The sequence below is a fragment of the Ischnura elegans genome, chromosome X (genome assembly GCF_921293095.1).
Source record: "Ischnura elegans chromosome X, ioIscEleg1.1, whole genome shotgun sequence".
In the NCBI taxonomy this organism is placed as follows: domain Eukaryota; kingdom Metazoa; phylum Arthropoda; class Insecta; order Odonata; family Coenagrionidae; genus Ischnura; species Ischnura elegans.
The window spans coordinates 87,117,002-87,140,688 of NC_060259.1; the positions used below are offsets into that span (position 1 = coordinate 87,117,002).

General features: G+C 40.3%; 1 protein-coding gene across 4 annotated transcripts in view; it reads left to right on the plus strand.

Moving 5' to 3' along the window:
* Window positions 1-23,687, plus strand: part of LOC124171890 (sialin-like) — a 166,497-nt gene that overhangs the window by 52,741 nt on the left and 90,069 nt on the right. For 2 of the 4 annotated variants that reach the window (XM_046551278.1, XM_046551281.1), the window contains exon 1: window positions 20,675-20,808. The exons of the other annotated variants lie outside the window; for them this stretch is intronic. The gene's annotated coding sequence lies outside the window, so the exon portion shown is untranslated. Of the gene's footprint in view, window positions 1-20,674; window positions 20,809-23,687 lie in introns of those variants that run through there. 4 annotated transcript variants of the gene reach the window in all.

The window sequence follows — 23,687 nt, forward strand, 5'->3', positions numbered from 1 at the left end:
CATCCAGAACAAATCATGCCTAGGACAAGATAACTAATCATTCCGGGTTTTATTGCATTAGGTATTATTGAATTATATTATTGCATTATGCGGTGCTAATATGATTTACATGCTAACTTGTAACGCCTATTACCGTTAGATAAAATAATTCATTAGTGAATAACGTAGAGTGTGATACATTTCTCTTTTATTATTTAAATGAATAAATGTTGTTGAAAAAATTTTGAAATTCAGCAGTCTCAGGTGAAAAAAGTGCTTTTGAGGTTCTAAATAGAAATCCAGCCCATGACATTTCAACGGCTGATGTGCACAAGATAAGACTCTTGACAAGGTTTGCACTTAACAAGGTTGCTTCGGTTGAAACCAAATTGTTCTTCTTATAAAGCTGCTACGAGAAAGTATAATTCCATGCCATATACATTTTGGTCCCAAAAATCCATCTCAAGGCGTAGTTCAGCCACAGCGAAAATAGTTATTTTATTAATGAACCTTATTTTCGCGTCAGCTAGGTAAGTCACTCGCAAATGAAATTGCTTACGACGCAGCTGAATCGTCCAATAAAATCGACATAAGGTTCGTATTTAACTGTCTCTACGCAATCATATTATACTTGTAATTAGAATCTACAATGATCTTCGAATCTATATCATGCAGGAAGACATATACAGTGATTTCAGTCGTCATCCATCCTTTCGGCGAGGTGATATGCGACACATTGTGGCATTATCCATCGCGGTGTTATAATTACCAACTGTCACCTGAAAGATTATTTTGCGAGGTGCCCAACCCCTATAAGATTGGACCAAAATCAGCTGAAAAGGAGTACTTATTTAGTGTTTGTGAGTAAAAAAGGGTGAATGGAGTTTCGGCGATGAATAAATGTCGATTAGACCTTCGGTCGATTGGGGAGTATTTTTAGAGAATATAATTTTTGTTAATGAAATGAAAGCTAGTAGAAACAAAAAAAGAGCCGACTCACGTTGTTATATTTTCTCGTATCATTCTCATCTCCTCTCCAATGAATATCTTCAGTAATCCTCGAAGCTGTATCATGCAGGAACACTGTGGAGAGATGCATTACTACTAGCTAGCCGTTCAGGGCGAGGAGAAAAAGCCAGCCGTTCAATCGACACTGTCTGGAGCAGGTACAGAGTGATTTCAACTGTCACCCATCCTTTCGCTTAGGTAATGCGCGATACAATTCGACATCGTGGAATAATTTTTGTGATCTGGTAAGCTAAATGCAGCATTGGTAGAGCCACTGGGCGATACTTGACACATTATACAACTAAAACACAAGATATTTTAATCATGGAAGTAAGCCCTGCTTTAGAAGTTGGTAAATATGTTGGTCAAAATAAAATTTCCGAGTTAATAAAGTTGGTAAGGAAAAGTCGTAAGCTATTAAAATTAATTACTTTGCTCCACATTCCCGGATTAAGCTACCAGAAATATCAATAATAGAAAAAATTAATAGTCCAATAATTCATCACGAAATTATCATTGTTTTATTGTTGAATATTTTAGGAATTATTCATACTATCCCCCCTCATTTCCCTGTCCCTACCCCTATGTAATTTGAGAGAATTTTGTAAACTTTGCTAGAATAGGATACACCATATCGAAACCGGTCGCGAGAGAATAAATTATTGTGGAACTAGAACCTGGTAGATATAGAATAGAAAATGAAATTTATTATTCCGGGACTAGTGTGTCTCTTAGGAACGTACATGACTATAAATATAATAGAGTCAAAATATTACAAACAATACATAGATTTACATTAAACATCGATGTCACAGAATGCAACTTAATATATGACAAAATAAAACAAAAAAGTACATTTATATAATTTTTTTACCCTCTGATTTCTGGCTTTTTCTATCTACCACATCACCGTTTTCCTCGTCCTTTTTCTGTTTTATGTTCCTATCCCTTTCTTTCCTTACCTCTGAATTTATTTGAATGTTTTACGCTAAAGGCGTCGTGTGAATGAATGAAGGAGTACGCTTTTTTTGAACATCTGGTTTTAATATGAGTGCTGGAATATTTTAGCTCAGTTAACATTTAGCTTTTTTATCAAGAGCTTCAGCCATCGGGCCATATTATTGTATTTTTCTCACGATTTCAGATTTCAGTCTTTTTGATGGCCTATCAAGTAACGCTTAGCTAACATTCACCTCAAATAGTAGAGATTGGCCACAACTTGCCTAGTCCGACTTAAGCATAATAATATTGAAAAAAAGGCATAACAAATAATTTGTGTTGCTTTGGAAGAATATGTAAACACTATCATAAATGGTAGTAGGCAAAGCTTAACCTAAACATCGCGGGTCGGCTTCATGGTAGGGGCATATTATAGAATACCAAATCATGTAACAATGACCTTATGTAAGGAAGTTTCAGTCGCGCGGTAAGTGAACTGCTGCATCTGTTTTATTTGACGCTTATTAAGCATTGAATGGCTAAATAATTCATCAAGTTGGTTTTTATAACCATATTTAGGAAGTACAATGTATATGCGTATTAAATCTGGTGTAAAATTTTATCCCTTGAGCAATTATATTACTGTGCTCACTACGCTCAAATTTTAGCGCCTTTTTTGAAAGGGGATAAGCTCCATTGAATAGGACTACATATTGGTTTTCTTGGTGTATGAACTGCAGTCAAAGTTATGAGGTTTCCCACGGGTTTACGGTTATGATGTGGGACCAAGGCCTTGACGGACTATGGCTTCTAAACTTAGAAGGAAAAAATTAGGGAAACGTGGGAATCCTCCAATTTGGTGCTGAATACTTGATGGGGGGAAAGCTATATGTTATATAATGAAGACTCATAGAATAGGGCGCTACTCGTATGAAAAATAGTGGCGTAGGAGTTTGTGAGCGAAAATGTTCGATTTTTGGGAAATGATGGTATTTGCGATTTGAGAGCCACGATAGCCGCCTTATCAGCTGTCCAAAAGGTTCCCGGACTTCTTAGCTACTATTGAACCCAACTATTCTATTTTATGGAAAATATGTTGGTGTTATTCGGCGTAATTCTTGACATGCATTGATGTTTTGACAAGCTTTCTGTGGCTTGGACATACTCGTGTGATTGTAGAACATCCCGCTAAGCGTTACGAACATTTCAAGTCAAAGCGGTCACTTTATCCATCTCGGAATTCGTAAGGGCCTCGACATTTTTCCCATGTGTATGAGCCAAGAAAATGATGGATATTTCATATCAGAAGCCAAGGGAACTGCATTAATGAGTTGCAATTCCATCCCACAGAAGACTGATTTCTGTTGCCACTTCGATCACATTTTAATCTGTTTTCAAAAATGTCCGTAGCGAGGTGATGATTGCAATGCGATCTACTTTTTTTCCAATATGTTGAATAGCTATGAATGACATTAGAAACTAATGACTGATAGATGATGTCAAAATGTGTATAAATTTCGGTTAATACTCCTCCCTCATTTCCCAATGAAACTCGGATCAATTTGTCCGTCAGCCACACGGGTGGCGACTTTTGTAAACCCATTGCAATGAACGGTGGGTGACAACACATTTAGAGGCCTACTCTAGGATTTTCTTTTGTAATATTCGTGTCAGAAGCTGAAAAGTTCAGCAGATTGAAATTCTGAGAAATTTTAAGGCGTCTCATTCACGATTATTTGGAGCAAGGTGAATATATTAAGAAGGCCCCAGTCTGCCGGAGATCGGGTTGGTGTGGTGGCTAGAGTGTTGGTTTCCCACCCCATGGTCTCGGGTTCAAATCCCGGCGGTGGAAGAGAATTTTTCAGAGACTGCCCGATCCCTGCTTGAATGTTGTGTGGAGGACATTTAAAGCGCAACACTCCGTCCGTCGGAGGGGACGTTAAGCCCTGGTCCCCTTGGCTCCTTTCAATAAGAGCTGGCTAATACCGACGCCGGGTTTATCTCCACCCTTACTTCCATCATGGCGCAAGTGACCTCAGCTGTCGGTCGCCTCCCCCAAATACCATACCATACCCAGTCTGCCCCGTGGAAGCTTGATTACTGTTCCAAATTTGGGCGCATTTTAATCGGTTTTCAAAAATGTCCACATCGTGGCAATGAGTGTAGGGCGATTTTATGCATACTCCAGGGATGACAAATGAAAGGAAACGAAAATGTTTCGTTTCGACCCGGAGGGGAACGAAAGTACGAGGCCTAAGTTTAATTTCGTTCCCGCACGAATTTAAAATCACCAAGGGGTTTATTTTCGACCCGGGGCGAAACTTTACTCTGGGAACGAAACTAATTAATCGAAACTCCGCTGCTCATAGTTAAGTTTCGATCCCTGAAGTTGAGTTGAGAAGGATAAGAGGGAGTAGTTTCGGAGGGAATGGTTTAATAAAAAAATGGAATTGCCAGTTTGTGTTAACCATTCCCCTGTTAGTGGTAAAAAGATGAGTGGCGGTAGGCCGAACCTCTACTTCATTCAGCCATACTTCTTACTCGGTGTGACAGTCGAAACTAAACCGTTCGAAGGTGAAGCACTTGGTCCCTCCGGTGCGAAACATCTATGCTTAGTTTCGTCCCTGAGGTTTAGTTTAGTTTCGACCCGAAGTAGTTTTGACTCCGATTTCGTTTCGACCCTTAGTTTAGCTCCCCGAGGTGAAATTCATGTCGTTTTTACATATCGGTCCCGGGAACGAAACTATTGAAATTTTACTGGTTTTGACTTTCGTTTAGCTGCGATTGCCATCCCTGGTATTCTCAGTATTTGAAATGTAGTGGTTGTTATCGCGAGAAATTTCAGTGGAAAGCTATGAGCTTGGCAGAATTTATTATAAAAAAAATATGAATTTTGGTTTATAGCTCTATATGTAGCATATATCTTGTGTAATTCTGATCGCTTTGCCTGTGGACGACACTTTTGACGCTGTTTTTTAAACCCGTTTAAACGCTCGGTACGTGACAACACATTTAGTCCTGACTGGAGAATCTTCTTTTTTAATATTCGTGATTTGGAGGATCCCCCAAGTTATGTCTTTGCTGGATTCGAAATGGAGTTTTAAGCACGAAAACGTTTCAGGCTTGACTTGGTGAAAATGTGTATATCCTTGATTGAATATAAACTACAAATGACAACTCCGACCTTGGCTCTGGGTATAAATACATGAGAGAGTGGCGAAACCATGGTCGGTAGTGGAGTTTTATGTTAAAGTATGGAAATTAGCATTTCTAGTGACATTTTATCATGGAAGTTTTAAGCGTTTGCAAATGTGTGCGTTGGAATTTTCAATCCGTGAATCCAAGGGTATTGAAGCGGCCCCCGTCCGTCCCGTAGAAGCTTTATCAATTCTGCCGCCTCGGACGCTATTTAGGTGATCGCTTTTGAAAAGTGTCTGTTGCGCGACGACGAAGACAGAGCGATCCATTAACTTTCAGTATTTACAATAATGCATTCGTACTAGAATTGAATTGGATTGATAAGCTATTAATTGAATATTTTATAACATAGCCAGTATATATTTCGGTCAGAAGCCCTAATTACAGCTTATTCTACAATGAAAGTCAGATCGCAGTAATGCCAGCGTCGCGGCTGTTATGAAACCAATCAAATGCAGTGGGTGGCAATGGCCGACAGTGGAGCCCTCTATTCTGATATTAGTGAATAACGCATTGATCTAGATTTTCCGACTCAAATATTTTTGAGGTGTTGAACGTGTTGCACTAGTTTTCTGAGTCCACGCAATTACTGCTGGAAGTGAATTAATTTTAGCGCCTTCCATTTGTAAACTTTTGCAGCGGTGACTCCCATGTATGAGATTGAAGTACGGTTCGTGTACGATTATTACGATATCGCGTGCTTTAATTGATTATGTGAGTAATTTTCTTGAAGACGCAGTATTGAGGTGAGGAATTTCGCCTTTCACCGAGTACCCATGTCGTTTTCCGATCGAGAGAAAAATAATTCTCTCAGCGATCCATGTCAGTCCAGGTTGCATCCTCGCTTGGATTTGCGTGAAATTGAAAATTGACCATTGAGGTGTGTCTCGTTGACCCACTGGATGGCTATATTCCATCATACTCGTCTGAAAATTCTTAATTCTCTCCAAATTATCACGTGGGTGATATGCCAGTGAATTCGTCATGAATATTGTCATGATAATGAAATAAATGGGAACATCAGCGAACTCCGCTGGTATATGAAAATTATTCGGGTTATTTTGGTCGAACCGCATTATATAAGTACGACAGATTGCAGTTTCCTCCTAATTCATGCATCACATATCACCAAAGATGACGCTGAGAGGTTTATCGCGGTGCAATAAATTTGATTCTATCGGTAGTACAATCACGAACATTGCAAGGGAGGATTCTCTTGTCGGACGCTAAACGCTTTGCCTCCCGCCGCGCATTTAAATGAGTTACCAAAGTCGCTTCTCGCGATTCTGTCGGGAAGACCGATTCGAATTTGACAAAAAATTAACAATAACTAGGGATGTTAACCGTAATTTATGTAGTTAATGGGGTGATCTATCGTATTCATAACATATCAATCCCCACGATTGTAACTATTATATAATAAATAATGAGAATAACGGGATCGCTCTCAGCTTTGAAGACAAACCATTTTTACAAAGTTTCCAGGAATTACGGGAGGGTGGACACCATAGCCCATTAATCAGCTACTGGGATAATGAACCACTCTCTCGTCTGCGACTTTCAAAAAAGCTGTGCCATATATCGAAATATCGCTGGAATTCATACGCCCTATCGATAGTCGTACCAATCCACATCGTTTCTGTGCCGAAAATTTAACAAATTAATTCACTTTGTATAGAAGACCATTTTGCGGTCGTCAAGTGTTCATGCGAATGAATTCATTCAATTAATCTTTGAAATTCCCTTGCTCAAGATCATTAATCGCGTAAAACGGCCTTCTTACGTTAAAATGTAACTGTATTGCCCACGCTATTCCCTCTGTCCTCGGCTACATTGGAACCAAATCGTTTCTCAAAATTGGGCTCGTTTTTTTAACACCAATTTTATTTTAATTTCTATTGTAATAGAGTTTGAATTATTCATACTTCGTATTTTCCGTATTTCACACCATCCCCTACTTATCGAGATATTCATATCGAAATATCGATGGCTTCAAAGCCTGGTTTGCACGTCGCAGTGTACGTTACGATAGCTATAGAAGTAGCTCCGAAGCGATATCTCGCAACTATTATCAGCAAAGAAGTATCCCAGGAGGACCAATGCGCTTCATGATAGGAGAGGTTGAAAAATAAAAGAAGTGACTATTGCGTAGGAGAAATTTTGTCATCTCATCTTCTTTGTGAGAAAATGGAAATAAATTTTGGATTTTCATTGATCTTTAATGAAAAATGAATTGGTTAGGCGCTTGGAGACCGGAAAAGGAAGCGACAAGAGAAAGACGAAAAGCTCGTGAAGCACTCTTCGCTCTATTTTTTTCATTGATTTGTCCTAGGAAGGAAGAATGTGGGCGGAAGAAAAATTATTCGGTAAATACACGTTGAACACAGTAATATCTCGTCCCTGCATAACTCAACAGCTTTGCTGACCGTTAATTTCCCGCTCACTTTAGATGTCAGCACTAGAGGGCAGAACAGATTTTAACTATCGTCGTGTGAATGCACGATAGTTCCGAATATCGCTGGAACAGTCGTAATGTGAGTGAGGCATTATAGTGCTTCGCAGTTGCTGTCCACACGTGCGAGTCGAGCCTATAAGTCGACTGGTTCAGCACTTAACTTCGGCGTTAAACCCTCTCGCGGATGAGTCAATTGAATTCGCAGTTGATGACGTCACGAACTCATATCGAGTTTGACGCGCTTCTCCGCTACTCCTCGGCAATAAGCATCTGCCGCACGTGGTTTGTTGTAGTTCACATTCTTGTAAACTATTCCTTATATCAATGAAAGGATTTTCCTGAGCGAGTGGAAGAGTTCTTCGATGACTTCATCTACTCATGAAAAGTGGGTGGCTATCTTCCCGTTTCCTTTTTTTCACTCATGAGCGTTGGGGTGAATGTGGAAGATTTTTTAAATCATAATTTATCTTTCTCTTCCATCTAACGATTATTTGCTTTGAATTTCGATGCCGGGTCTGAGTGAAAGACTCCATTGCGATTTTACTGATTAACCCGGCACATTCATAGTTTCCTATAGATTCCCTCCCTTACTTGTGAATCATTGAACTATATTTCTGAAATATTTCTCCCGCGGAAAACTTGACGACGTCATCCGAGATCCGAGGAATGTGAGAACTTGCTCTATGGCGCTAATGAAGCTTGGATCATCGAGTGACATCAGACATGTCTGCGCTCCTGTTCGTGAAGTTTTCAGCATTTCGATTTTTGCCCCTTTCACTCCAAGAGGGACTGATAAAAAAGGAAACTTTTTTAGTCTACTTGCCACGCAAAAAATGACTATAATGCCTATTACACCGGCGCTAAGCACTCTTTGCGGTACTTCCCGTTTTCGTCTTTACGGCTTGTGACTTTTCTGCTCCCATACACACGACTGTGTACTGATGAATGTGTAGAGTATTCTTTGCTGCGCCCTCGATTATTACAATAGAGGATTCTCCAATCGGCCTGTAGATTTGCTGTCGCCCATTTAAATGGATTACGTAAGTCGCCACTCACGTCGCTGACGGGCCGAACGATCCGAATTTCACGAACAGCTTGACCATAATTAGGACTGTGAACCGAAATTTAGTATCATCAAGAGGTAATTCTTATATTTTCAGTTCTGTTCCTCGCGGTTGTAAATTCCAGCTGTTTCAAAATGAATAGCGAGGTTTAAAGTATTGATAATATTTATCACCCAAAACGCACACCTATGAATGAGACATCAAGTGAAAGTGAAATTCAGGCAGTTTTGTTTGTTGATCTTTCTATATGATGTATCATTTGAAGGTGTAAGTTTAGTGTAATAAATATTATGTAGCGTTAAAATCCCGCTATTTATTTTGAAACACCCGGTATTATATAGAAAATGTTGAGAATTATTTGATCGCTCTCACCTCAGAGCCGCGCTGCGAGTATTTTTGTAAACTTTTCTGCAACTGATACGCCGGGAAAACCTAAGATCATACATTTTTGTAAACTGATTGAAATGCGCCCTAAGTGGTTATATAAATATAGCTACGGGACGGACTGGTTCCTCTTCTCTGTGGTCCCCTTGGTCACGGCCAATAAATCAGCATATTTTGGAAGAGGTAGTGTCGACACGAGTCATCTCGCTGCGCTGATGTCAATTGAAAGGAACGGGGCAGTTTGACCGCGTCTGATCGCGTGTGTTCAGTTGTTGAATATTTTTTTTTGTTTTGGTCTGCGGAGTTCATAACTCGGTAGTGTCAAGACATAAAGGATGGTCTTGTAGTTAAAATATTCATGCATGTAATGGTTGGTTTACTGTTGGATGTTTGAAAGAATACGTGTCGTGAACGTTCTGAGCTACCGCGTGTGAAATTTTATCGGAAAATTCAACGCTCCCCTTCTTGAATCAATACCTCTGAATGCCAAAAATTTAAATCCATTATTGTCCTCTAAGGTAGTATTATATGGGAGGCTTATTTCTTCGAGTTTTTTGTATAATTTTATCAGTAGCTACTATGCCACCTCTCTATTGCCAAAATATTCTATCCCTCACTCATGATATTTCTTTTCAGATGGAAGTATGTTGAAACACTTTAGTATCAGTCCCTATTCGAAGTGTTCAAAAATTTCCCCAGTTTTCCCATGACCAAAAGAGAAAAAAATATCCGTTCCATTTTATTTTAAAACATGATACAGCTGAGGAATTAAAAAGACGTGCACCTTTCTGCTTTTGATTCGCCTCCTACCTCTCAAGTCATGTGCGACGGAATATCGAAGTTCTTATCATGGCACAGGAATTCATTGGTAAAGTTGTTGACGTCACCCACTGAAGATGTCCAATCGCTATGGGCTATACGTTTAATTCCCCATCTCTCACCCCCCCTTCTCTGTTGCCGGCGCTAACTTTATTGGGGGATCAGCTTCAATGAGGTTTCGTTTTAAGTCCATGAGTGAGTAGCTGAATACAGACGGTAACTTTTTTTTGCCGAAAATCCATTTGCTCATCTGTCTCTGGAGTAGTGTATCAAATCCATTTTTGGGACATAATAAAATACCCACTAATTTCCTTTGCGAGCGGATTGCGGTCGTATACTGTGGCTAAAAATCACTATTTTTTATTTTAATTCTAGATATGGAAAAGAAATTTCCACCGAAAAAGTCCCATGCCTTACCCTCTCATTCGTGGATTAATAACATTAAAAACGTGCCCCCAGTGGACAATGCCATGACGTAATATAATGACAGAAAAGCGTTTGTATGGTTCACAGAATTTTATTATTTGCTGTCCTTGGTTTCAACTATTTATGCCATTTTAGAGAACTTAGGTGTCGAAATCTAGTTTTTTTTTTATAATAAAATTCTTTGGACCATGCAAAAATTTTTCTGTCATTATGTCACCTGTCACATGGCTCTGCAAAATATCAGGATCTTCAGTTAATTCCTTTACGTTTTCAGCACCCCATTGAATGCCTGATTTGGCCAATGGTGATCAAGGGAAGAAGAATATTGCATCAGCGCCCATGTCGATAGGAGAGAGGCAGCCGGTGACGTCATCAGCATCCACCGCCCTTTACCATAGTGTACTAAAAACTTCAATGTTTTTCTACGAATAACTGAGGTGAATGACCAAAAATGGAAAAATATGAGTTATGAAAAAAATTCTTGGAAGTTCCGTTTACAAGTCTTTGTGGTTCAGAACGAATTCTTAAGTGTCGGAGAAATATTTAAAATGCTGTGTTATACAGCTGTAGATATTTTACTGAGTTTCTGTTAAATCGAAAAGTATTCGTGAGTTTGCATGGATATCAGATACTCCGTAGTTAGTGGCTATGACTCTATGAGGATTCGACTGAATTTAAGATAATCAGAGAAATTAGGAACCTCAGAAGATACAATCTTCTGTAGGGGTTGCCATTCAAAGAAAATAAGGCAATGCTCGGCAGTACATTTAGCAAATAAGTATATTACAAAAGTCGTATATGACTCATCATGGCAACATGTGTCCATATATAATGAATAAAATGAATATGAAGTATGTAGACAAAAAACCATTGCGACGTACAATAATAGGAAATTATTATTAAACAAAAATTATAATCAAGTAAAATTTGTGGAAAAATGATTTCAATCAATCAATTCTATATAGAGAGGTCAAGTTTAATTTACTGAAAAATTTAATCAAGATGAATGACTTCTGTTAACTCTGTTTCGAGATTTCCTTCCAAAGGAATTCCTTCAATATAATGTTCCAATATTCGGAGTAATTAAATTAAACTTACCAAGTTATTTTGGCGAGATACACGTTTGTCTTAATTTCATTCCACTTCATTAGTAACTGAAATAAAAGAATAGAAAACGAGTCTTTTCGATCTGTAATTTATGAAGAAAAGTTAGCTAACGTCGAGGACGCTAGGGACGTCTTCATCATGAGACTTCCTAGGAATAGACCTATTCTGCTCCTAATTGATGATGTGGCGTATGAGTGCCCATGTTCTGTGCAACTCCAACCCGCCCCCACTCGCCTTCTCCGCTAACTCAATCTTCCAGTTGGACAGATTATTTGAAACCACTTGCGCGCTCATGGTCGAAATTCGCCCGGAATCCTTGAGAGCGCGTGTCGCGACTAAAATGGGTCACGCCAACTCTGTCATTATTTCCTCTTCCCCTGATTGCTCGCGACTCGTGGAAGGCCTAAATCAGGCGAAAGCGTGGCCTTTACCTTTAATTTTGAATCGGCCGATGTCGATATATTGATATTCATATGAATGATTGGGAAGTTACCGCCAAGGGGAAAGCATTGCTCGGAACCTTTCGCAGTGTCCAACCAGCAATGTCCCGATCAGAAGAGTGGGTAGAAGAATATCAGGTTTCTATTTTAGCATTATTTTAATCCATACTTATGGTCCCAGATATCGTTGCAGTTGTGCTATAAGGGTTTTATTCTACAAGACCTGGAAGATTTCAAGTCGGAAAAATTAAGAAATACTGACCCCCAAAATTTCAAAGGATGACTACTTTGCTATATGTCCAGAGCAATCATTAGAAACGTAAAACATTCTTAATATATCTCGTCATGATAATATGTAACCCTAAATTTATCAATGGCAGCTAACGATTGTTTACTTCCATGTATTTATAACTAATTATAATTTAACAAAAGTAGAGTTTACAAGACTGCGAACCTAAATAGTTCCAAGTTTGCATATACTTATCTGAGTTTCAATCTCCCTCAATAAAGAGGAGTGAATGCTATTATTATAATGACTTATGATATGCGTTTCAATTGTTTATGGAGGTAAAATTTTTAATGCAACGATTAAATTTCTGAAATCGGAATGACCGTAAGCACTATCGTCCGTATTCATAGTTTCCTTAGTAAGCTAGTAACGCCCAAGTAGCGTTCTAAGTAGTAGCATACTAGCAAAATGGTATTCATAGATCGTTAGTAAGGGCTACTAAGCTTAGTATGCTACTATCTTAGTAGCCGGTTCTTAGTCGCCCTCCGGCCTTGTCTAAGGGAGCTACTAAATATGGCGGACCGTTGTGGATGATCGAACTCCGGTTTTATTTGTATACTGTTATAGAGTTTTTATGCATTTGTGCCAAAATGGAATACGAGAATCCATTCTTCAATTAAGGCAGGCAACGTATGTAGTGTAGTTGTTGACAGGAATTGAAAGTTTTTTGTAGCTGCGAGGAAGCTACGACTTGCAGTGAACTTGTGCCTCTAGTGTAAGTGAACACAATTTGTACATTCAATGCGCCCCTAAGTGAATTGATTGCATATAGACGATGAAGTAAAGAGTGAAGTGATTTGTGAGTGTATGAGCTTCGACAAAATTATTTATTTCTTTCATACTGGTTTAACCATTTCGATCAAAAGTATCTACTAGCTGTTGCGAAGGGGATATACTATGTTTCATATTTGAAGCAGTTGTTGTGTAGGGATACAGCAAATGCTTATAAATTTTCATTCGTTTGTACGCTTATAATTTGTGTTTGATTATATTACTTATTCTAGTCACTTTATCGTGAGCTTTCGGCAGTGTTTACATTTCGCGCATTTCGTTGCGCTGTTGTTTTTGTTTTGGTTACGGTACGAGTGATAGTGGAGAGTGAGATTGGAAGTTTGTTGATGTTACAATTTCTGGTTTAAAAATTTGTTTCAGCCTATTTATTTCATTTTCTACGTAATGGTAATGTGAAATAACATCAACTGATTCTAAATCATTAGTGATGAGTGGGAAGTGAGATATGAACAATTCTTTCGAACGTCAACGAGTGCAAATTGTTTTGGTGTGTGCAGAGTGATTGGAAAACTGATTATCATTGTTTACTGGAGTTACGTTATAGTGTTTTAAATGAAGTGTGAGTCAAGCTTTTCATTGAACCAGTTGATTCAGAATGTACGGATTATAAGTGTCATAAAGACAGCTCGTGAAATGTGAAGTGAAAAAGTGATGTTGTGTGCGTTGTAGTGCTATTTATGATATGATCAGCAATAAATAAGTAAAACAAGTTACATTAATTATGCTTTGTTTTTTACATTAATCACCTCTAGTAAACTATATGCCGTATATTTCCGCACGCTGTCAATATTTGAAATATTTAAATGTAGCGAAGCAGATTGTTGTTTCCTTGACTAACATTTTAGGAGTTGCAAACATATGTTACTAATTGCTCGCACGTAGGTGTTTGTAACGTAATAAATGTGTATCATTCAAACATTTATCTCAACGTTATTTTCTTAACGTTTCATTTCTGCATTGCAAAAGTTTTCGTTTCTACTCCGACATTGAGGTGTATTTCTGCTTTCCGAATACAGATATGTATAATACTGACGTTGCTAGTTATGTTTTTCCATACTAATCACGCATACACTTATGGAAACAAATATTGGAAGTGCAAACAATACGCAATTTATATGATCAATAAATATACGGCCATTTATAAAGCAATAACTGCATCTCAAACATACAAATGCTTCGGTATTACTCATAAATCTACCCTTTCCCAAAGGTATTGCATAATTTTTGTGTATAGCAATCAAAAAATATGTCTGAGATGCGATATCACATCGAATTATCCATTATGAAGTAAAAATTTCAATGCATTTTGCTGAATCAAATTCTTTTGTTTGATAGTGTTACGAATTTTCCGCGCCGCGGAGGAGTCAGATGCAGTGTTGTCAAGCCTAGCCTAGCGGGTTGAACCCAAATCGCTACCGAGTATCGGCTGCCGAGCTGGCTAGTAGCATACTTAGTTAGTAGCTCTTAGTGGCTCACGTAATACAATCCATGAATACCATATCTTAGTAGGCGACTAAAAGGTCTTAGTAGCCGACTAAGTTAGTCGCCCTTATAGCGTGTTTTAGCGGAAATCTATGAATACGGCCGTATATATCTTAAGATGGTCATCAGAGTTTGAATAATTTTGAATTATTTTTCTCTTTTTATCTGGAATTGCATGGGTTGGTGCGGAATGAGATTTCCTTAATTCTTAAGAAGAATTTTTAGGCTGGAAAATTTCGAGGTCTTGCATAATACTCATCTTAATAATGGATGCCAGTCTCAAGAACTTCATGGTATTCGTGTTTTTTATTATGTGCGGATACTGCTTTTTAATTACCCTTCGATATATTCGATACGAAATCAACGTGTTTGCTGATCTTGACTGGCGTAAAACTAAAGGGATATTACGTATCCTGAGTTAGTGGTCGATAACAGGCTTTAGGACGATTATTTTGCCCTCGCGCGCCCCTTCCTAGTTCTGTCTCGTGTGTGTGTATCGTATGTGTGATAACTTGTTTGGTATCGCTGGTGTTGTGCTACATGTTGATATTTTCTAAAAATTGAAATATTTGATCATCTAGTTGCTAGTTTAAGAGTTCAACCCGATAGGTAGCTTTCCATGTACCATTCGGCGGATTCGTCCGACCTTTCTTCCCTGCCAAAGTGGACTATTCTCCTCAGTTCACCGTATGGCCCACCCGCTTTAATTATATCTGTATATCCTATTCTCTTCCTTCCCCTTCCTATCTTACCAAACATTCTTCTACAAACATGGATTGTATCATCCCCTCCCCGATCCGTACTCGCTCCATCCAAGTCCTGTGTCTGCTACGTATCTTCCCTGGAAGTTTTCTCTCCTCGCCCGCCATGTCTTGCACTTCGTCATTTCACTTCCTCTCTTTCCTCTTCAACTTCTCCATTCTCCTCCATACCCACATTACAAACTCCTGCATTCTTTTCTCGTCCACATTCCTCAGCCTCCACGTTTCTGCACGTCTTTCAAATCATTCAATGGCCAAACTTGTGTGACAGTGAGGTATCAGTCCTAGGAGGATATGGTATGGTACGTGGAGGAGGCGATCGACAGCGGATGAGGATACAGGGTGGGCCCTGAGAAGGTTACAACCACCGGGGCTGGGACCCTGTAACTTAACTGATTCGCCGAGTCATCCCGGGGAGGGGTTTGGTGGGGAAGGAAAAAGGAAAGAAGCGCCGACGCGAAGAGGAACCCGCCGACGCCTCTGGGGTGACGATAGGGTTGGAAGGGAGGAGATGGGGAAATCCCAACGCCGTAATCAGGGCGGCGTGGGTCACTGATAGCGAAACCGTAATTTGACGTTTCTACGGAAGGAAAGATTTTTCTTCGGAGAAGAAAAACCCTTCGATTTTCCGAAGATAAATAGGCGATCGACAGTCATTTGCTCCATTTGGGAAGGGTAGGTAAGGAATAGTGGAGAGAAACTCGGCGTAGGCATAAGCCTGCTTCATTGAAAGGCACCAAGTGGACCACGATTAGACGAAGTGTTGCACTTGAAGTGTCCTTCACACTACGTTCAAAGTAGTCAGTCAGCAGGCAGCGGGCAGTCTGTAAATTCTCTGTTATCATCGTCATTATTCAACCATCATAAGGTTGGTTTGACGCAGCTCTTCATTCTTCTTTCCTATCCGATAGGGACGCATTTCTTCTCTTTTACATCTTATATAACCTGTCCGGTGTAACTAAAAAATGGCATTTGAACCAGGGCCCACGGGGTATAAAGCTAACACATAATCCATCAATCCAACCCGATCCCCTGTACCAACCCTATGCTATGATTTTAATCCATATTATTCGCTATGATTTTGAGCCATAGCCAATAAAATTGCGTTTCAGAAGGCATTATTCTCGTGAGAGCTGTTCTATTCGGACGCGTTCAATGGAAGGAGAGCTCAAGGAAGACGATTGTCGAAGGAAGAGAGATTATATGTGAATGTATGCATAGATCAACGTGCGAACGATAAAGAAAATAAATATTAATTAATAGTGAATAGATTATGCCGTCAGTCGACTTATATTGACGTGACGTGGTGTTCTCGTGATTACTAGTTGCGGAATAAACCCTGTTGTAAAATATTTTTCGTTGGAAGGCCAATCTGCGATTCTTCTCCCCACCCTCAATTCTCTGGCATAACTTCATAGTAATCCAGTTTCAATGAGAGCGTAAAATAAATTGGTTTTCCATCAGACTCTGAGTGATTTCGACGAAAGGCCATTCATTCAATCAGGAGTCATCATACGAACGTATGGAGGCGAATAGCTCCGAGCAAACACGCACTACTCATTTAGTCACGAAATTAGTTAGGCTACCGGTGAATGATTTTGATCCATAGCCAATAACACTTCCCATCTTGAATTGAGCCGCAAAATACATTTCTTCCTGTATCACTAGAAAAAACCAAAGCATGTCTTGCCTCTCTTGGTGTATCCTAATAGCTACGCTAACTTTGATTACATTCACAGCCGGTTAAATAGAAGAGGTGAACTCTCTAGACGACCTAATTTCTCAGTGTGTACACTCACAATTCATAACCACACAAGACAATCATTGCACGTATTAGACTTGCGCATAAATTGTAGCAACGAGAGGTAAAGGAGTGTGGGCTGGTTGCTTTTTTCGGAGGTGTAATGAATTTGCATTTCATTTGCATTTGCATCGATTTAAAGTCTTGAATTAGGCGTATTTAGAGTCCATTTTGGATCAGTTGCATAACCCTAAATGAAAAAACACTTCTTTGAGCTATGATGAGTTACTTAAGGCTTTCCCGGTGAATAATGTCGATAAACATATCTCGGGCTTCCAGGCGGGTTAGAGTTGGGTCCATAACGACGTTTCGACAGCTAACTCAGCTGTCATCGTCAAGGATTAATGCCTTGACAATTCCGGCTACAATTTTTCTAGCTCAGTTCTTTTCCGTGTCATTTCCATGTTGTTGATGATTGGTATCCAAATGCGTCTTAATTGGAAACCAGGGTCACGATTCATTATTCCTCGAATCTGATGTCAGTAGATTCTTTGAATAATCCGTCCCAATAACCCGTGGACGATCAGAGAATTTCCGTTTTTTCCTGGTGGACTTTGAGGCTGTGAAGAAAGCTATGCTCGTCCACAGCTGACTTATCGGGCTAAGATAAGCCCGAGAGGGTTTCATAATTATTTGGGTTCCTTCTCCTGAAATAATATAAACTATAATGTGGGTGGCAACCCCCACCGAGAATTTACTCGGCCCACATAGGTAATGCCTAATTTTAACCCTTTATTGACTCCACTCGGTCTTCTATCGTGTTCCAAAAAACAGACAATTAATTAACTTCCCCCTGCGGTAGTTGGACCCGAGCTAGTACTCCCAACATCAACGCGGACCACCAACGCCACATCATCGTCATCATCACCTGTCAACTATCCTGAGATTGGTTTGACGCTGATCTGCACTCAATTCTTCCATCAGCTTATCTTTTCACACCTAAGTATTTCTATTTCACATTCTTCTTAACTTGTTTCATATATTTTATTCGAAAACTTCCTTTTCTGTATTTGCAATCTACTTCACCCTCGGCTATGGTCTTCATCGTGCCATCATGCCTCAAATGATTAGGTAGTTCCGTCTTATAATCAAGGTTTTCGTGAGGCTTATCTTCTTCTCCGCTATTTTTAGGACTTATCGCTTACTCTATCAATTCAGTTAATTTTCATCATTCTTCTGTAACAACAAATTTCGAAAGCCTCCGTTCTTGATTTCTCCACTGTTGCCATTGTCCATGCCTCGCTTCCGTGTAGAAGCATGCCCCCGAAGTGTGTACTGAAATTTTTTTTCTTTACTCCTTTTCTTAAAGTTCCCGATTTGAGTAGATCTTTCTTTGGATGGATGGTGGAATGCTCTCTTCTCCTGTGTTATCTTACTGATTATTTATTTCTTGATTCTTCGATCGCTTGTTACTCTGCTTCCCAAATAAAAGAATTCATTCACCTTTTCGAGTTTTTGTTTCGATATTTCAATGTTAGGCTTGATTTCTTCCCTCCTACTGCATACTAATATCTACATTTTTTTGGTGCTAATTTTCAGCTGACGTCTAGCCATTAGCCAACTCATATTTACCAGAGTCTTCTTCTAGTCCTTCTCTGTCACTGCTGTGACAGCCATCTCACTCACTCACCCAAAGATTCAACCAGAAGGTTGGTTTGGATAACTGATGGTAGGGTTCACCAAAAAACTAAGCCACAAGCGTGTAAATGTCACTTATACAGGGTAGTAGGTGCAGATGCTTTCCTTGGTCTACTACTTAATTTGAGTAATTTGATTGGGGGTGTCGGAAGGCTTCACCCTGGATTCTAACCCGAACCCCTCGATCAGCAGCCAAGCGCTCTACCCAATAGGCTACCACGCTCCCCAATGACAGTCATGTCATAGGCAAGTCGTAACATGACCAACGTCACACTGTTCATATTTTCAATCGAGGATCCAATTCTTGACATGCGGAGTATTCCAACTGAGCCACGTGAACGGCATTGGAATAATTCCCATTTAGTTCCATAGAAAATATACCCCTGGACCTAAAATAGAACCATGGACCCTTGGATTTCCGGAAAGCTAAATCTCCATGATTCAATTCCCGGATGTTTTCCTCGATTTTAAGTGTGCGATCGTGATATGGCTTTCAGCCGGTTTTTTTCTGGTTGCGCATGCTCGCTGCTCACGTAGCGTAGCCCAACTCATAAGGAGCGTGACGCTGGTGGTCTAGGGCAGTGGTGTGACTAGGACTTAGCTTTGGGGGATGGATCAGATTGAGTAGAACACCTCACCGGGTAATTAATTATTCAAGAAATTTTTATTTATTACATGAAGTTATTTAAGAATAACTTGGCTACATTTAATATGTTACAGAAAGTTTCAATTCTATTATTATAGTATGGTATTTGGAAGAGACGACCGATAGCCAATTTCATTTGTGACATGTTTGAAGGGTAGAAAAGGAAAGGGTGGAGAGAAACCTGGCGTCGGAATTACCATGTTCTTAATGAAAGGCGCCAAGGGGACCGCGGCTTAACGTCTCATCCGACGGACGGAGTAGTGTATCTGTAGTACCCTCCACATAGCACTCCGATAGCGAAGCCTATGATAAGTCTCTCCCACCGCTGGGATTAGAACGCGGTCCCACGGGGTGTGAAGCGAACACTCTAGCAACCACAACAACCCGATCCCCAAGCCTATTAGTGGTTTCACTAAACTGAAGGCGAACTATCATAATAGATGGGCGGGAAGAGAGTCCTGGGGGTGGTTCCATCCCCCTCATCGCTTCCCCCATAATTACGCCTCTAGTCAAGGGCAGGTTCCTCATGACGCTTCATCGATATGCTGAGCAGGGGCGGACTGGCTACGGCGGACAAGAATTCCTGCGGGGCTCCAGGGATGAAGGCCCTGGAAGGTCTCCGGAATCCCTGGGCTCTTTCAGCACCTTCTATTTTCCTTGGACCATGCAAGTGCGGGAATTGTAGAAATGACCGCGCGATAACCCTGAAGGGCGGTCCATGTTTCTTTTCGCCCTCGCCAACGCTCTAACATTATATGAGTGGTTTGGAAGCCAATGGGTACATGTGATTTTTTTCTCAACGGAGTTAGGTAAAGTTAGTCAATTGTTACAATAAATACACAAAAACCTGGTTGCCAAGGGATACGAGTGAGTCTCAATTCTGTGCTGACATCGAGTGGAAAATCAAAAGCACTACTAAGTATCTAATTGATCTCGTTTGTTTTCTATACCTAATTTCTGTACCTAACGCAGTGCAGGAAAGAGAAATCACTTGTACCCCTTGGCTCCCAACGCACTCATATATAAGATACCAATACCGAGCAGTTTTTCACTTTTTAGTATTACTTAACTATAGTTCTTGGCCAGATGGCTGCCTTCTTAGAGTTGCTGGAGAAATAGGATTCATCATTACAATATTTTCACTTTGCGGGATGGGGGGCCCAATCACTCTCGATTTTTGGTTAAGTTGTCACATTTGTCCTTTCAATTTAATTTTTTAATTTGGGACCCTTTGACCATGTTGCCTTCGGGGGCCCTTGGGCAACCAGCCCTGATGTTGAGACAGATACGTTGCCCCAGCGACGCATTGACGGCGAGGGCGGATGGATCGGCGGGTTCTTTATCGCGCGCCACCCCTCCCCTCCGCCCTCCTCCCCCAAACCACGCGCGGAGGGAGGGTAGGAGAGGCCCGCAGCTGGTCGACCGCGCCGCCGCAGTTGTCGAGCCACGGGCGTGCTGTGTTGACGGTTGTTCTTTTGATCGTGCGACGGTCGGTGACTGACCATCGCAAGGCGACCGCTCTCTTCCCGCTGTCCTCATTTCGCACGTGGATCCCAGTGCATGCGGTCTGGCCAAAGCAGGTGAGTCACGACTCGTCATACTTGACAGGTTGCGTCGCTTTCGGTGCCGGCGAGGGGGTTACAGTGCAGACATGATACTCTGGCCAAATTGTGAAGTTTACCGTGTGCTTGCTCGTGCTGTGCTGCTCGAACGCAACGAGTTTACACCGGTAGTGCCCAAGCGTCATCCTCACGACTTTCGTTAGAAGGAGACGTGATATACGTTACGTGCTTGCGTATTGCTCTACGAAGAATAGTTGATCCTATCAAAATTTGTGAAACCAATCCTTGCTTTCTGCCGCCGTATTCGGAAAGCGGTGCTGGAAATGTCTTTCAAACGAGTTCGCTGTCAATATCTTTTGATCTTACTACAGTGCCGTAATTAAAAGTATCATTCGCCACAGCGAATAAGAAATTAAGTTGAGTTTTAGGAATGAGTGAGCTGGATGTATTTTTCTAGAAAATTAGGCGATATTTACTCTCAAAGGCTTTTTATGATACGAAAATAATTCGAATCTACGCGAAATTGTATCTTAATACTTAGTTTCTCTACTAACTTTAATCGTGTATACGTGCAAGGTGTACCTTTGATCGTGTTTCCTCAACGTTTACACGTGCTCGGAAGTGCTTTCCACTCTCAGGGTGTAAAACTGTCGCCTACCTACCCCACGCTACTACGATGGATATCGTGGGTATTTGTTTGCTACAAACACAAGCGCGTGCATAAGTTTGCTTTTGGAGAATTTCTTATCTAATCAAGGCAAGCTCTGCTTCTGAATGTTGTGTAAGTATGTTTCAGATGTAAATACATTTCGTTATCCTGGAAACTCGGGGATGAATTATCCCAGGAAGATTAAGGATTTCACGTCGGTTATGATGATATGGAGTCGGGATACCAATCTTAAGAATTTCATGCAATTTGTGTTTTTGTACTGCGCTCAGAGTCATAGTATTAACACCTTCATATATCCGGGAATTTTCGATACGAAATCAATGAGTAAGCTGATCTTGACTGGCGCAAGAATAAAGGGATATTACCTATCTTGAGTTAATGGTCGATAACAGGCTTTAGGACGATTCGTTAGCTCTCGCGCGCCCCTTCCAAGTCCTGTCTCGTGTGATTACGTATCGCCGGTTACGCCGGGCGGGAGGGAGGGGGTGGGGTAGTTTTCGCCTTCGGAAGTCTCCTTTTTGATGGCGCTTTAAGTGATTCACCTCCTCATTCCTACATTCTAGGCGATAGTCAGCTGTTTATTTGCTCTCATACCCATCATGTGGTGTTTTTTTCCCTTTGTTTACATCACGAAGGTCGAGCGCATCAAATATCCGTGGTTTGCATTGATATTACTTCGCATTGAATTTCTTGAGCACTGTATTTAGTGAGGCAGTTGTACTCGTTATTTTGCTTCTTTTTTGTTCACTTGCATTGCTTCAGTCGCAGTCACGCTGGAAATGAGAATCGTGTGACTAATTTTTTTGCTGTGATACTGTAACCTCTGGCCCACTTTATGTCAGGCTGAAGATAATACGAAAGGGAACTGGAGGGAACTATTGCCACATTATTCCTGCTTCAGTTGGATTTTTTTTAGTTATTTCTTTTAAAGCTGTTGTAAAGTACTCTTCTAATGTTTCCATGTGCGAAGAACGGTATATGGCACCGTTTTCATGGCCATGTTTCCCCGCTCATTCCATGTAAATTTGGGTAGTTTTTCGATGTACCATGGGAATATATGGTTTATACTAACAAAATATTCTTAAATTCGTGCTTTTCATTCGTGACTGCATTCCTCAGTAAAAAATGAATTCCCCTCTCGAGAAAATGAAGTGCAGTCATTGCAATGGCCATATGAACGCACTGAGCTTGTTTTGATTGACTTCTTAGGTATGCCGAGACTCAAGTACTGGTCTTATTATCAGGTGCACTATTGTCTTCTTTATGTCATACTGGAGCAATATTTTGCTATCACGCGGCGAGAAATTTCTCATATTTGAATTAAAAAAGGTAGTTTTTTTTGTGAAATAGCAATCGTGAGTACCTACTTCCTGTTAATCTTCATATTTGCTAAGTTTCGCATAATGCGTCACCAAATTCTAAGAATGGTTCTTATGTAACCCGGCAGAACTGTTTGCGTGCCCCGTAAAAGCGAATTCTGCTTTAATATTCGCGAATGGATCAATCGCCGGCGAGCAAGTGACGACGACGTGTAATTTGCCTTTCATTCATGTTTGTTTAGCTAGAGTACTTCAGTTTTTTACCTCATTATTCTCGGGTATGATTTATGTGCATATCTTGTAAATCGCATAGATAATAGTATTCTTATCAGTTAGCGTTATAATTCTCTCCAACTGTATTACAGTTATGTATTGAAGTCATGTCTGCTACCTATGAATATAGGTACCAGACATGACTTCACTATTTTAAGGACTGGCTTTCGGGTGAAATACTGAATTGAGGCGAATGATTTTTTCTCTGTGGATCTTTCGCTTGAATGTTTCTGTCAGTTTATTTTTTTTACGCAAATTTTTACGCAGCGGTCTTGATGCGCCTCAGGAGCATGTAAAAACACAAACTCCTGAAGGACGAGCGAATCGCCGGTGTCTCCAGGTGGAGGAGGGAGGGAGTTCTCTTCCTTTGAAAGTCTCCTTTTCGTTGGCGTAAGATAGGCGTCAACTCCTCATTCATACGTTCGAGGCGACCGCCATCTGTTTATTTGCTATCATAACTATTATCTGGTGTCGGTTTCCTTTATTTTTCTACGTCACGGACGTTAAGTCCCCAAAAATTTGTTTTTTTTAACCCTTTTCGGAAATAACCATCAACTCTTGAAGAAAATACAGACTTACGAAATTATACTAGATAAAATTTGCTACAAATAGGGTTCTCAACATTTTTTCGGTTT